At 40.2% G+C, this 14,960-nt stretch overlaps 1 pseudogene; it reads left to right on the top strand.

Annotated features, from left to right (window-relative positions):
• Window positions 1-284: 284 nt before the first annotated feature.
• LOC140523479 (small ribosomal subunit protein mS33 pseudogene) lies at window positions 285-604 on the top strand (annotated as a pseudogene).
• The last annotated feature ends 14,356 nt before the right edge of the window (window positions 605-14,960 follow it).

The following is a 14,960-nucleotide window of genomic DNA, read 5'->3' as shown; positions in this document are numbered from 1 at the left end:
CCAAATTATGGAGAACAATTATGCCTCAACAGAAAAAGATGAAAATTACAATGTGAATACCAACAAAAAGATCCCTTAATGGTTGAATTGCAAGTCTCAAAATCACTACACTACAGCTCATGAACTTATAAAAGGTACAAGGGCATAATACAGAGAGAAGCAGTATAAATAGCATCCTGGATAGAGTTTTGGACTTAAAATCAAAAAGACCTAAATCCAAAATTCTACTTCCAGAAGGCCTGGACATGTTAAATTGGAACTGTTTCTATTGGCTCTATCGTGAGATGTCATCCCTTTCAGAAGATGCCATGTGAATGGCTCACCTGAGTACTCAACTATTTAGAGAAGTTGCCAGCCCCATTGATTCCAAATCCATGAAATGAGCGAAGTTGTTTAGTGAACAGCCTTTGGCCAAAAGAAAGGAGACTTATGACTGGTATTCTCCTCACAACACCTGTTTTATTTCATGAGGAAACTCCATTTCTTCGGTCTTTACAGAGACGAACATCAAGATTTTAAGGAAGAGCAAATGCGACTAAAGGAGCTTCTTGGTAAAGGAAAACCAAAGAAAGGAGAAGGGAAAAGATCAGCTGCAAAGAAATAGTGTTTGACCAAGCTTTGAACCAATTAGTGATTGAGAGAAGAAAGAAGAATGCAAGTTATTTTTCTACTCTCAGTAGTAATGCACCTTTCCAAAACCGATGGTTATTGGTCTAAGAATCATCCCTCACATCATCATTCATCATGCTGAATTATGATTGGATTCTTGAGTGTATTTTTGTCCTTAAAAGTTATTTTGGTCTTGATAGTTGTGTGAAAATGTCATCTATTGTATTCGCAAAGAACTTATTAATATGTAAGTATTTGCTAATTTTGTTGCAAAAATTAGAAAAAAAATTCTACTTCCAATATTTACTAAGTATGTGATAATAGGCAAATCATTTAACCTCTCTGCATCTCCATCTCTTCATCTGTACATCAGACATGATGATAGGATTATAGATATAGAACTAGAAGAAAAGATGATAGATGATAGATAGATTAGATAGATAGATAGATAGATAGATAGATAGATAGATAGATAGATAGATAGATACAACATTTATTCTGCATTTACTATATGCTAGGCACTGTGCTAAGTACTTGGAATGCAAATATTAGCAAAAACTATTATCAAGAAGATGACACCCTAATTGGGGAAAACAACATATAAAAAGGAGCTGGAAAATAGCCAAGAAGATAGGGAGACAAGGATATGAAGATGTCTTGAGAGTGAAGAGTGGTTCTGGGAATGAAGTGAGCCCAGTCTAGTGGTGTAGGTCAGAGATTCACCAATCAAAAGAGAGGGTTACAGGGCAGAGGCATCTCTAGGGTGTGGAAAATGCTAGCAGGGAGGTAAAGTCCAGAAAATGAAGAGAGGAGCCAGGAGTCATCTTACAAAGCACCTTGTACAATCTTCTCATTTTACAAATGAGAAAGCTGATGCCCAAAAAGGAAAAGTAACTTGCCTCTGGTTACACAGATTGTAAGCACCAGAGCAAGATCTGAATCCGGGTCTTTGGCATTCTTGCTATACCACTAAAAAGAGCTGTAAAACCTATCTCATTGTTTGGGGGCTCAAATTAGGTGATATACATGGAGTCCCAAAAGTCCAAATACAGCTTAAAATTTTAAAAGCTTGTCTTATAAAGAGTTATGTAAATATCAGTTATTATTATAGGAAAATTCTTCAAGGACTCTTTGTTCTTATTTTAGACATAATTCTAAGAGGCTTGGTTGCCTGGTTTCCTAGTGAAGGGATCAAGGGAGAGATCCCAGAGGCAGACACACTGAGAATAGAAAGCCATCAGATAGCAATCTAGTTAGAAAAACTATAAAAATCTGGTGTGAGATCTCTCTATATATATAGTCTGAACTCATCAGATGTGGGGGCAAAGAATCTTAACACACCTCAACAGTTTTTAAGGATACCATCGATACACAGTAAAATGATCCTGGGTCATCAAGGAAAGGCTAAATGATGATTAATTTACTCTCTTGAAAAAGACAGGGAAGTATGTAATATATTTTGGAGCAATTTCATACACACATAAATGGTTATAAAGAAAAGTCATTTATCTGGAACAATCCATTCCCTGAAGATGGTAGATAAATCAGATATAACTCTAACAACATTTAACAAAGGACTATGGTTTAACGAACAATGCAAAACCTTATTCTTTCTACTTCTTTTCTTTTGTCACACTTCAGTTAACAGGTCAAAAGAAGGTGCTAAACTTATCTCACTAACAGTAGGAGCTACGGAAGGGTACAAAATCAATCCATGCCCTTGAAGACATTCTTCTCTATAACTGGGGAGAGAAGATAAACAGACATGAAACATGAAATAGACATGAATGATCAGAAAGCAACCCCAAGTAATCTTTGATTTGCTAACACATGGTAATGTAACAGTGTGTAAATAAATTGTTTAGAATTAAAAATACATTTGCCCATAGAAATAATGTGGTAGTCTCAGACCAGTACACAAGAGCCTAGTAAATCCCTAAAGTGCCTAAGGTATAAAATACTAATTCTGCTATAAAACCTAATTGTCATTGACAAAAAGGTCTTTATGGGGAAATATAGTTGGAGCTGAGAATTCAGGAAGACTTCCCTTCTTGCTATAACCCAGCAGTGGGATTAGGAACTCTATTAGCCCCAAGTCACTAGTGGTGGCTCCTACACCCTGCATACAGGGCACCTGCAGGGGGGGCACAAGCTCTAGGCAAAGGTTCTTAATGTGGGGTGCATGAACTTTTTTTAATATTTTGATAATAGCATTTCAATATAATTGGCTTCCTTTGGAATCTTCTGTATTTTGTTTTATGAAATTAGAAACATTATGCTGAGAAGTCCATGGACTTCAACAGACTACCAAAGAGTTCCATGACACAGATAAAAAAATGTTTCAGAATTTCTGATCTAGAATATATATATTGTGAGAGAACATGACAGGAGTCCAGCTGGCTTTGGATAAGGAACAGGATAAAGTCTAGGGAAGGGATTGTGGTTGTTGTCGTTCAGTCGTGACCAACTCTTCATGACCTCATTTGATGCTTTCTTGGCAAAGATACTGAAGTGTTTCTCCATTTCCTTTTACAGCTCATTTTACAGATGAGGAAACTGAGGCAGACATGGTTAAGTGACTTGCCCAGGACCACACAGCTAGTAAGTATCTGAGGCCAGATTTGAACTCAGGTCTTCCTAATTCCTGGCTTGATGTTCTATCTCCTGCTCCACTTAGCTGCTCTAGAAAAGGGGTTAGGGGTAAGCAAAATGTCAGGAGAAAAATAAGTGGGAAAGGTAACTAGAAGAGGTAGTATGAATTTCATATTGAGTTACGAGAGGGTTAAAGAATTGAGGCAGAAGCTCCAGGGCATAAAGACCAGGGATAATGACTCAGGAACAATGGAAGAGGTGGAAAGGGATAGGGACATGGTTAGGATGCCTCCTCATCACCACCTCAACCTACTCCCGAAGATCCAGTCACTAACACACTCATAAAGACCACTAAAAAGTCCCTAAAAGGGGCTCCATGTAAAAAATACTCAAACGGTACCATGGTCTCCTGATTTCGACCCTCCCTCCAATGATGTAAACTGTGCCCCACCTATGACTGCCCATCCCATCTATGGGATTCTTGTCTATGTCTTCCATAGGTTCTTCATACAACATGCAGGAGGCCTTCCTCAATTTCTTCTGACATCTCCATGGAGCACTGAGGCAGGCTATTTGTCTTTCCTTCATATATTCCCTTGATGACCTGTTTTACTTCTATCCTTCAAAGTTCCTTATTGGTTATGTGCCACAGCCTGCCTGGGCAGCTAGATCACATAACCATGCCCTCTTCCATTACCCTATGCATGTGTGACATTCACTTTTTCTTCTATGAAGGTTGTCGTGTTCCAGGTCTTAACAAGTTAATTTGGCTTCTGTCCTCATCATTCAGTAGAAATTGTTCTCTCTAAAGTTATTAATGATCTCTTAATTGTCAAATCCAATGGCCTTATCTCAATCCTCATCGTTCTAGACCTCTTAGCAGTACTTCCTGGTGTTGACCACCTTCTCTTCCTGTATACTCTCCTCTCTGGGTTTTAGTGATATCTCTCTCTTGGATCCTTTTCTACTTATCTGACTGATCAGACTAGATCTTTGCTACATCTTCGTAAGACTCTGTTGTCTTCTCTCACTTGGTAATCTCCCTGTTAAATCATTATCTATGCAAATTATTCTCACATCCACATATCCAATGTTCCCTGAAGTGAAATTATATATCACCAATAACCAATTAAACATTTTGAACTAAGCATACCATAGGCATCTCAAACTCAGTCTAACCAAAACGGAGCTCATTACTTTTTCCCTGAAAATCCACTCCACTTGCCAACATAATTATGACTGTTCTTCCTCTACTATATCTCTTAACTACATCTCCTTCTCTCTAGTCACACAGCCATCACCCTGATTCATGTCTCTATTGCTTCTTACTTCTACTATTGAAATAGTCTTCTTAATTTTTTTTTCTTTTCCTTTTTAAGGTAATTGAGGTTAAGTGACTTGCCTTAGGGTAACATGCTAGTAAGTGTCTGAGGTCAGATTTGAACCCTGGTCTTCCAGACTCAAGAGCTGGTGCTCTCTCCACTGTACTATCTAGTGGTCCTGTAATAGCCTTCTCATTGGGCAACCTGCCTCAAGCCTCTCTCTACCCTAATCCATTCTATACTTATTTGCCAAAGTGATTTTCCTAAAGACAAATATGAACATGTCACTCTCCTAGTCACTAAACCCCAGTGGCTCTCTATCACCTCTAAGATCAAACAAACTCCTTTTGGCATTTTAATCTCTTCACAACCTGACTTCAACCAACCTTTCCAACTTTAATGTAAATTACTCCCCTCCATAAACTGATCAAATCAAACTGACTTTAAACTGTTGCTCATACATAATACTCCATGTAGGTAACTAGGTGGCACAGTGGATGGAGTGCTGAGCCTCAAGTCTAAAAGACCTGAGTTCAAATTTAGCCTCAGAGGCTTCCTAGCTGTGTGAGTCTGGACAAGATGCTGAATTTCTGTCTCCCTCAATATCCTCATCTTTAAAATAGGAATCGTAATAACATCTTTCTCCCGGAGTTGTCATTATATCAAATGAAATAATATTCGTAAAGCACTTAGCACAGTGCCTAGCACATAGTAGGTACCTAATTAATGCTTGGTCCCTTCCTGTCTCTCTTATGTCTGTGCTTCTATGCCTGGAATGTACTGCCTCCACCTCTGTTCTGAAGGAATCCATGATTTCCTTCAAAGCTCAGCTCAAGCACCACCTCTTGTATTGTCTCCCCTGCTATCACCCTTCCCCCCACCAAAAAAAAAATCACTTTAATTTACTTACACTTTTTATACACTTGTCTTTGTACATGTTATCTTCCCTGACAGAATGTCAGTTCCCTGAGGAATTGTTTCATTTTTGTGTTCGTATACTCAACATAGCAAAGTGCCTGGACAATGTGACATATAAAAAGTCCAAGAGACATAGTTTCTGGACAATTAATCATTTTATTAATTTTGCTAGTGAATAATTAATAAAAAGAGTCAGTGGCACTCTCACATGCCAAGAACCCCCCGGGACACCCACTCATCACTTAAAAGCCCTTGGAGGAGTGGATGTTCCTGAGGGTGGCAATCAACTCTAATAGTTAACAATTAATGAGAAGAATGAGTATTATAATGAGAGGTGGACCTGTTTTAATGAGGAACTGGAGGATGTGACTCTGATTATGCTTGCTCCCAGACCACCATCTGGTAATCTACACAAAGGATCTATACCCCTCCTCACCCCCCAACCAAGCTTCAGTAGAACACAATAGACTGGAAATTTATCTTAGATTAAATTCTTTGTAAGGTTCTCTACTTGGGAGGGATCTCCCCCCCAGGATCAAAGAGCATGTACTTCAGGGACTGGGACAATTTTACCCATCAACAATGTCCTTCGGACACTGAACAACTTACAGGTTTCTGGTTTCTGAATGAGGAAATAAGAAGAGGAAAAGGTCCTGCTTCAATAATGGATTATTAATATAAAAGAGAAGTAATCATTTCTCTCAATGGGTCCTTGCTACATAGATGCACACTGAAAGATAGATTAATTGACTAAGGCCTTTGGAAGTCAGTAGGTGGGGGAACCCTCACAGGTTCTTGGGGAGTAAAAGAAAATGATGACACAGTCTGACAAATGAAAGAAGACAGGAGTCAGAGAGACCAAGGGGCAGTTAAAGTAATCCAACTACAAGATGAGGTGATAAGATGATCAGATGGTGGCAGCAATGGGAATCAAGAGTAAGAGATAACTTCAAAATTCAGTGAGATTTGAAAACTAATTGAATAAAAGTGATGAATTATAAAATCATAGACCTAGAGCTAAAGGATCTCTCATTTTACAGATGCAAAAACTGAAGCCTAATGAAGTTTACCTTGTACATCCTCTTTTCACTGTGCTGCACTGCTTTCTAAAAGGACATCTACTCTGGAAGACTAAGAAACTAATGATATATTAATTTCCAAAAAAAAAAAAAAATAAAGGTTTAGAAGGGAAACATGTTTGAGGGAAAAATTAGACTGCTTTGAGGCATACCAGATTCCAGATTATGCTGAGGCAGATTTTAGGGAGAATTGGAGAGGTTGTTTTTGTTCTGGAAATGCAAATTATTTTTAAGAATTTTAATAGTATTTTCTCAGTTACATGTAAAAACAATTTTTACATTCATTTAAAAAAATTTTTGAATTCCAAATTTTCTCCTTCCTCCCTCCCTTTTCTCATCCCTAAAAAGGTAAGAATTTTACATAGACTATATATGTCTGAGGCAGATCTTTCAAGAAAAAATATCATATAAGTGAGCATAAATACAAAAGAAACTGCAAGGAAATAGTTAAGACTAGAGGTATAAGTTTGGAAATTCTCAGCCTAGAAGGTATAACTGGGAACCAATCCTCAGCCTAGAAAGCACAAAGTCTTGAGAAAAAATGAGTAGCTGGGTCTGCTGGCACATGCCTGGAGTCTCAGCTCCCTGGCAGGCTGGGTCTATGGATCACTTCAGTTTAGGAACTCTGAGTTTCAGTAAGACTAAAGCTGCCTTACTAACTCCAGTTCCAATAGGGGAGCACCTAGGACTAGAGGGCCACCATGCTGACTAAGAAGTGGATCAGTCCAGGTTGGGGGGAAAGGAGCAAATTAAAGCTCTTATGCCAATTAGTATTGATAAATAAGAGGGGAACTTCTGTTGCACTTCCAGCCTGGGTGAGTTGTAGGGACCCACTCTCAAAACAAACAAAACAAAAAACTCTCCAAAAGAGAAAGTGAAAAGGGAAGAGCAGAGAGATAAAGAAAAATACCCAGACTACACATTAATAGTTGGTATATATGTGTACGGAAAGTAGCAGGGCTAGGAGGAGTGGGGAACCTGCGACCTCAAGGCCACATGTGACCCTCTGGATCCTCCAGTGTGGCCCTTTGACTGAATCTAAACTTCACAGAACAGGATTAAGTCAAAGAAGTGCACCTAAGGACCTAGAGAGACACATGTGACCTCAAGGCCAAAGGTTCACACCACCCTGGGGGGAGAAAAGGATGACAGGGGGAACACAGCAGGTAAGGAAAGCAAAGGTTTATTTTAAAATTAGATATAGGACAAAGTTATTTGTAAAATCATATCTGAAGAGAAAGAGATTAAGATTAAGGAAGGCAGCACTTCAAACCAATATCTTCTCCCACTTGGAGTCAAATCTGCTTCTCCTTCCAACATCAATCTATATTTCTGTCCATGGTACTCATATTCCTCTCAGGTAGAGTTGAAACCTCAGAGTCTTTGATTGTTCTCTGTCTTTCACCCTAACTAGAAAGGTAGAAAAGAGACTGGATTCAGAGTTACAAAATCTTGTGGATAACACTCTCTCCATCTGTAAAATGAAGGTATCAAATGAAAGATTGCTCCAAATCACTAATAATAAGAAATGCAAACTTTAAAAGCTCAGAGATTTCACTTAATACCCAGTAATTTGGTAACAATAGGAAAAGATAGAAATAATTTTGGAGGGACTGTGGAAATTCAGGCATACTGCTGATGGAGCTGTGAATTGCTCTAACTGTTTAGGAAAGACTTCTAGAAATATGCTAAAATAAAATGTCCTTTGAACCATAAATCTCACTGCTAGGTATATACTGGAAGGAGATAAATGACAGTAAGAAAGACTCCAATTACACCAAAATGTTCATAACAGTTCTTTTTACTGATAGCAAAGAACTAAAAACAAAATTAGTGCCCATTGATTGAGAAATAGTAAAAAAAAAAAAACAAAAAACAAAAAACTATGTTGCATGCACGTAATAGAATATTATTCTTGTAAAAAAACCTGAAAATTATGAATATGAAATAGCATCAGAAGTCTTACATGAATTGAGGCTGAGGAAAATAAAAGTAGGAAAATAATATATACCATAACTACAACAATGTAAATGGAAAGAAAAAAGTGAAGCTAAATGCTTGGGAGAAAGCTTCAAATATAAAAGAAAAGAAATTTAAAAAATACAAAACTTCTCTGTACCCACCAGAAATCATGGGAAGGAATGGAAAAAGAGCAAAATAAATTCAACCAAAGGTAATAAACCCCGCAGTACTGAGGCTAACCATTAATACTATTTTTTTTTTAAAGATGGATATCTAATTCAAAAGAGGCATTCAAAGCATTCCTAGAAAGAAACCAGACCTCAACAAATTATTTACTTTTCAAATACTACAGAGAACAGAAATACAAGAGAGGTAAGCAAAAAACAAAACAAAACAAAAACAAAATATCAACAGAGAGACCCTTAAGAGATTTTTCAAAAGCACACAAGGAAACCAAAGGTAAAAGCAGAAGGCAAATAAAAGGAATGATGGAGGAAAAGGTCTGAAAAACCATAGGCTAAATCTCCCAAAACCCAACCTACAGGCAAATCAATGTTTTTGTGGAATTAAATTACGAAATGAGAGTGTGTATAAAAGTAATCAATCAATTAATCAACATAAAAGGGAGGGGAGAAGATAGAGAGGAATATGTTATATCCTAAACAAGTCAAAGGTTAACAACACAGGGAAAATAACTGCCATAGTCTCTCAGGAAGAAGAGAGCCTGCTGAGAATGAGGACACAATGAGGGTGATGACTTACTCACCAACTGGATGTAAGTGAGGCAGAGCTGGGAGAAGACATCAGCTTCACTCTCTCTTCCAGGGTCATCAAAGTTCAGTGGCAAGGCAAAGGTTAATACAACTAGTGGATGACCCAGGATGTAGTGGGTGACCCTGGCTTTTCTAAATTAAGTCCCAGGTCTCCTTTTGTCAGAGGCCACACCCATTCAATGAGTAAGGGTTGGGTAAGAGTTGAGACAAAGAATGGCTCAATTTCCCATCACAAGGATGAGTTTCTGGCCAGAACAGAAAACAACTGCTACTACATTGATTATAAACCATAGAATGAGTCTAGAGGTAAAAAGAAGGATTCCAAAAGAAGGAAAGAAAGAAAGAAGGAAATCTTGTTTCCATAGTGGGATGGGGTACTGCTAATGAAAGCTACAAAGAGGAAAGAGAGAGTTTCTTTAAAGGAAGATGGGGACCTGAGAATAGGTAAAATCTATATAGATTTTACATCTAAATTCATAAAAGTGCTGCTCCTCTTCCTCTTCTTCCAAATTGGGGTTAAGTGACTTGCCCAGGTTTACATAGCTTGTCACATAAGTGTCTGATGTCAGATATGAACTCAGGTGCTTCCTGACTACAGAGCTGGTGCTCTATCCACCGTACCACCTACCTGTCCTTCTTTTCTTAGATTTATTCTTTTTTTGAGATGGGTCAGGCAATTAGGGCTAAGTGGCTTGCACAAGGTCACACAGCTAATAAATAGTTGAGACTGGATTTAATTCATTCATTTTTATAAGTATTTATCTCTTTTGCACTCTGCCCCCATCCCTTCATCAAACAATAAAAAAACAAAAAACCTCACAGAACAGAAAAACAAATTTACACGTTAGCCATGTACAAAAATGCCTGTCTCATTGTGGATTTTAAGTCCATTACCTCTCTGGCAGGAGTTGGTTTTCATGACTTAGCTGTAGTCATGGACTTTTGGTTTATCACTACATTAATCAGAGTTCTCAAATCTTTTAAAATCTTTTTTTCTATAATGTTGTTAGGACATAAACTGTTCTAGTTCTCCTCACTTTGCTCTGTATCAGTTTGTAGAGTTCTTTCTAGTTTTCTCTGAAGTTTTCCATTTCATCATTTCTTATGACAAAATAATATTTCACTGCATTCATGTATCTTGGATACATTCATATTCTTTACTATCTAGTACCATGCTATTGTAGAGCAAGAGTCCATGTATAGATTTCAGTGGCTATGTGACCCTGGATAAGAAAAAACTAAATCTTTATAGTCATTAACTTTTAATTGAAGTTGAGCTTTTCCGGGTGTTATGAATATGGACAAAAAACATTATTCTGAGCAGTCCATCATCTTTATTAGACTTCCAAAAGGGCCCATAACACACACACACACACACACACACACACACACACACACACACACACACGATAAATGATTACAAACCCAAATAGAAATGGAGAGCCAATAAACCAAATGTAAGCATGCCAGCAAGTCATATATTGGCTAAGAAAACCACATATTATTAACATTATCTGTGTTTTATTCTTTTTGAAAATTTTGTTAAACATTCCCCAATGACATTTTCATTTTGAGGCCACAGTAGGAACACTGTGGTCACAGCATGATTGACAGCTCTGTTTAAAAGGCTTTCCACCATCCCTTTCTTCTCTAAGTCCTGTGACCCTGTGGTCACCCACGGAGTGGCACCAATTTAGGTGACAGTTCCTGGCAAGGGCTAGTAGACAGATAGTGAATGTGTCAATGGTAGTGTGTATGTCAAGTCTTGACACATTTAAGAATCTCAGTCAGATAGGATTGTGCCTAGAGGAACTGAACTGAGCCTCTCCCCATAGAAGAACTTCCCATGTCAGGTAGTCTCACTTGTGAACAAAGAACTAGTTGTATCCAAGTCCTTAAGGCAGTAATACTTCCTCAGGGCACTAGAGCTGTTAGGCTTGAGAATTACGCAGGGGAAGCAGAGAAAAAGAGGGAGAAAACTGTAGCCAACACTCTGAGGTGGGGACCCTCTGCGTTGGCTTAGGTGGATCTCTACTACTGGAATGCTATCCCTCTTGAAACTACACCCATCCTCATCCATGACATCCAGCACTAATGCTACCTTTTCCATGCAGTCCCCCATCTCCCCCTGTAAAGGTACTTATCCTTTGTCTCAAATAGTACTTGTTTTGTTTCTTTTCTTTAAATTAAATTTAATTTTTAATTAAACTAATTCTTAATCAATTAAATGTTTCCTCTCTCAACCCCCACTTCATTCAATAAAGAAAAAAAAAACAAATTGTTTTTTCACAGACATTTCCAAATTTTATTTAAATCTATTTAAGTTTAAAGTTACTAAACAAATGACAATGAAAAAATTAAAAAGAGAACAGTGCAGCAAGCCTCAAATCCAAATACATATTCATAGCCAAGAAAATCAAATATCCTCATTTTTTCCCCATTCTGCACAAAACATAAAAAGAAACAGTACTTGCTCTGCATGTCTCTTATAGCTGTGTATTATTATTTTTGGAGGGGTTTTTTTTCTCTTATTTAGAGACCTAGGCGGATAGCCTTAGGATTGGAATCTGGATGACCTGAATTCAAAACTTGCCTCAGATACTCACTAGCTCTGTGTAACCCTGGGTAAATCACTTAAATAACTCTCTTAGTCTCCATTTCTGTATCTGTTAAAATGGGATAATAATAGCCTCTAACTGAAAGAGTTGTTTTAAGATCAAATAAGGAAATACATGTAAAGTGTTCTGCTTATATTAAATTGATGTATAATTGTTAGCTGTGCTATATTTGTTATTATTATATTTATTATGGAAGCTGGAAGCATCAGAAGTAACTAGATGTTTGATGCTTGACAAATCCCAAAGAAGTCCAGGGTGGACTGGCAAAGGCTGTCACTCTCACTTCATCCAGTCGCACATACAAGGCCAGAACAGATCTTGACCAAGGAGGAGAGAGCCCATATCAACGATTTTGTGAAATCATGACCATCACCATCATCGTTATCATCATCACCACCACCACCATCCTCATCATCATAATTTATTTATACCAAGGAGATGAAGTAACTTGCCAAAAGTCATATAGCTAGAATGTAGCAAAGCTGGGACTTCACATTTCCTTTACAATTTTATATATGCCAGTCATGTCTCTGGCAAATCACTTCAATCAGGTGATTGAATCAAATGACTTAATTTTACAGACCTTTGAGCATTATGTACTATTATTACTACTATTCTTGGAGCTTCTCTGTGAAACGGGAATAATATTTGCATTTATTCCCTAAGGTCCTAGGATGGCTAAACTTAATTCACCAAAAATATAAGTGTTTACCACATATAAGCCTTTGTGCTGGGGATAAAAATACAAAGAAACAAGTCTGTGCTCTCAGGGAGCTTACATTCTACAGGAGAGCTGCTGCTGCTGCTGTTTCAGCCGGTGCTACCACGTTACTCAGGCTGGGAGGGAAACAGTAACAGGGAGTATTGATAATCACTCTGAAGCCAGGAGGGTTCAGAAGAGTCTTTAGGCAGGTGCTCATTGGTGTTCAAGCCCAGAGGGCAGTAGGTCTAAGCTTTTGGGAAAGGACAGGACAGGACAGGACAGGACAGGAGAGGTAAGGGAAGGGAAGGGAAGGGAAGGAAAGGGAAGGGAAGGGAAGGGAAGGGAAGGGAAGGGAAGGGAAGGGAAGGGAAGGGAAGGGAAGGGAAGGGAAGGAAACTAGCTAGTAAAACCAAAGTCAACAGGGCATCTTTTGGCCATCCAAATTTACCTTCCTTTGGAGAGGAGAAGGAAGGGGACATGGAGGCAGACGGGAGGAGGAGCTGAGCTGAGTTACCCAGCTAGCATTCAGCCAGCCGCATCTACTCACAGGATTGTGTCTGTCCTTTGTTGCTGAGGAAGACCACGCCATCAGAGAACTGATGACATGACTTGCACTTGACTTTGAGTGAGGGAGGGCTGTGAAGGTCACCAGCCTCACTTCTCCCCCAGAGCCATCTGGATCCTGTGACCAGATATTCATCAGGATGACTGGAGATAAATTTGAATGGCCAAAAGCCGCCCAGTTGACTTTGGTTTTCCTAGCTAGTTTCCTTCCCTTCCCAAACCTTAAGCCCACCGCTCTCTGAAGCTGGGCCGCCCATGGGCCCCTGTCTGAGGGCCCTGGACCCTCCTGGCTCCAGAGTGCTTGTCAGTAGTAACTGCTGCTGTTTCCCTCCCAGCCTGGCACCTTTCTCTCTCTTGGCCTCATTAAAGGGTCCATGCCCTGGCCTCTTCTTAAACAGGCCTCTTCAATGAATGGGCCCTGCCTCACCCTAAGTGAGTGCCTGCATGGGCCTTGGCCTAAAGGGCCCAAGGTCTCCCAGCGCATCCTGGGCCATCTCTAGTCACCCTGAAGAACATCTGGTCACTGGATCCAGAGGGCTGTGCAGGAGAAGTGAGGCGGCCAAGGAGCCTCGGAGATGGGGGCTGGGGTCGGGGAAAATGACTTCCCCCCTCCCCCTCATCTATTTATTTTCTAAATGCAGTCAGCAAAATCTTCAAACAGGTGTTGTTTGCCTTAAACATCCTAAAGATTTCTGAGCGGAGGGCTGACGGTCAAAATTGTACTTTGGAAAAAGTTTATTTTGGCAGCTGTCTATGAGTTGGTCACTTAAGCGCTGAAATATATTGGATAAGCATGCGCAGTTAGCACCACAGAAACATGCTCTCTATGCCCAGCCTCTGGCGCACGCGCCTTACTCGGGAGCTTTACTGCGCATGCCCTAGTTCGTGAGCCCGGATGGTGAAGGGGAGAATGACGAAAGGGGAGGAGCCGACGTGGGGCCTGCGCAAGTTCCAACTACGGAGAGCGAAGAGGCTCAGAAAATCCCAAGGGCGATGGGTTTTGAGGGAGCGGCAACGGGCAGGTAAAGTGCTTACTACCTGCGTGGCCTTCTCAGGTCGGGAGGAGGGGGAAGGGCGGGAAGAAATCGCCCCTCATCACGGGATGAATCTTGGTATTGGCCGAGAGTTCCCACAAACTGCTTCCGATTCACAAATAAAGAATAGGTCCTCCAGACGATAGAGAAGACAGAGAGGAAAGACCTTCCACTTCCGCCCCCGCCATAGCGGAAGCTCCTCTTCTTCCCCTCCCCCTCCTCCATCATAGAGACGTAGGCCTCCGGAGGATAGAAGGACCAGGAAGCGAAGTCCCTTTCCAGCTGTGTAGAGTAGCCGCCTTCCCCACCCCCACCCCAAAAGTAGACTAGCTCCCCCAGATCGCAGAGAGTAGTCTGCAGCCGAGAAAAATCTCCCACTTTTATCGTTGAATATAGGTAGGAGGAGAAAGATTTTAAAAATGTACATTTAAAAAAACCGCGCCCCTCACGACCACACAATTTGTCGAGACTATAGAGACGAGGTCCGCCGACGTCTAGAAGGTCAACAGACCATAGAGAAGCCGCGCCCCCTTCCCTTCGCGAATGAGAATCCTGGAGTATATGGGGGGTAGCGAGATCCTAGAGAATGACTAGCTGCGCGAGTGTAGACAAGGCCCCGCCTCCTCGAGCGAGTTCTTCCGCCTCCCGTTAGTACTGTGAAGAGTTTGTGAAGTGTCAGAAGTCATGGGGGAGGGGGGTGGCGGGGATGCTGAGTTTGAGGTGGGCTCGTAGAGAAGGGGGGTCCTTGGAGGACGTACCCCGAGAACACAGGCTAGAAGGGGGGAG

The sequence above is a fragment of the Notamacropus eugenii genome, chromosome 1 (genome assembly GCF_028372415.1).
Source record: "Notamacropus eugenii isolate mMacEug1 chromosome 1, mMacEug1.pri_v2, whole genome shotgun sequence".
NCBI lineage: Eukaryota > Metazoa > Chordata > Mammalia > Diprotodontia > Macropodidae > Notamacropus > Notamacropus eugenii.
The sequence above is the reverse complement of the archived record's forward strand: the minus strand, read 5'-3'. Positions and strand labels throughout refer to the sequence as shown.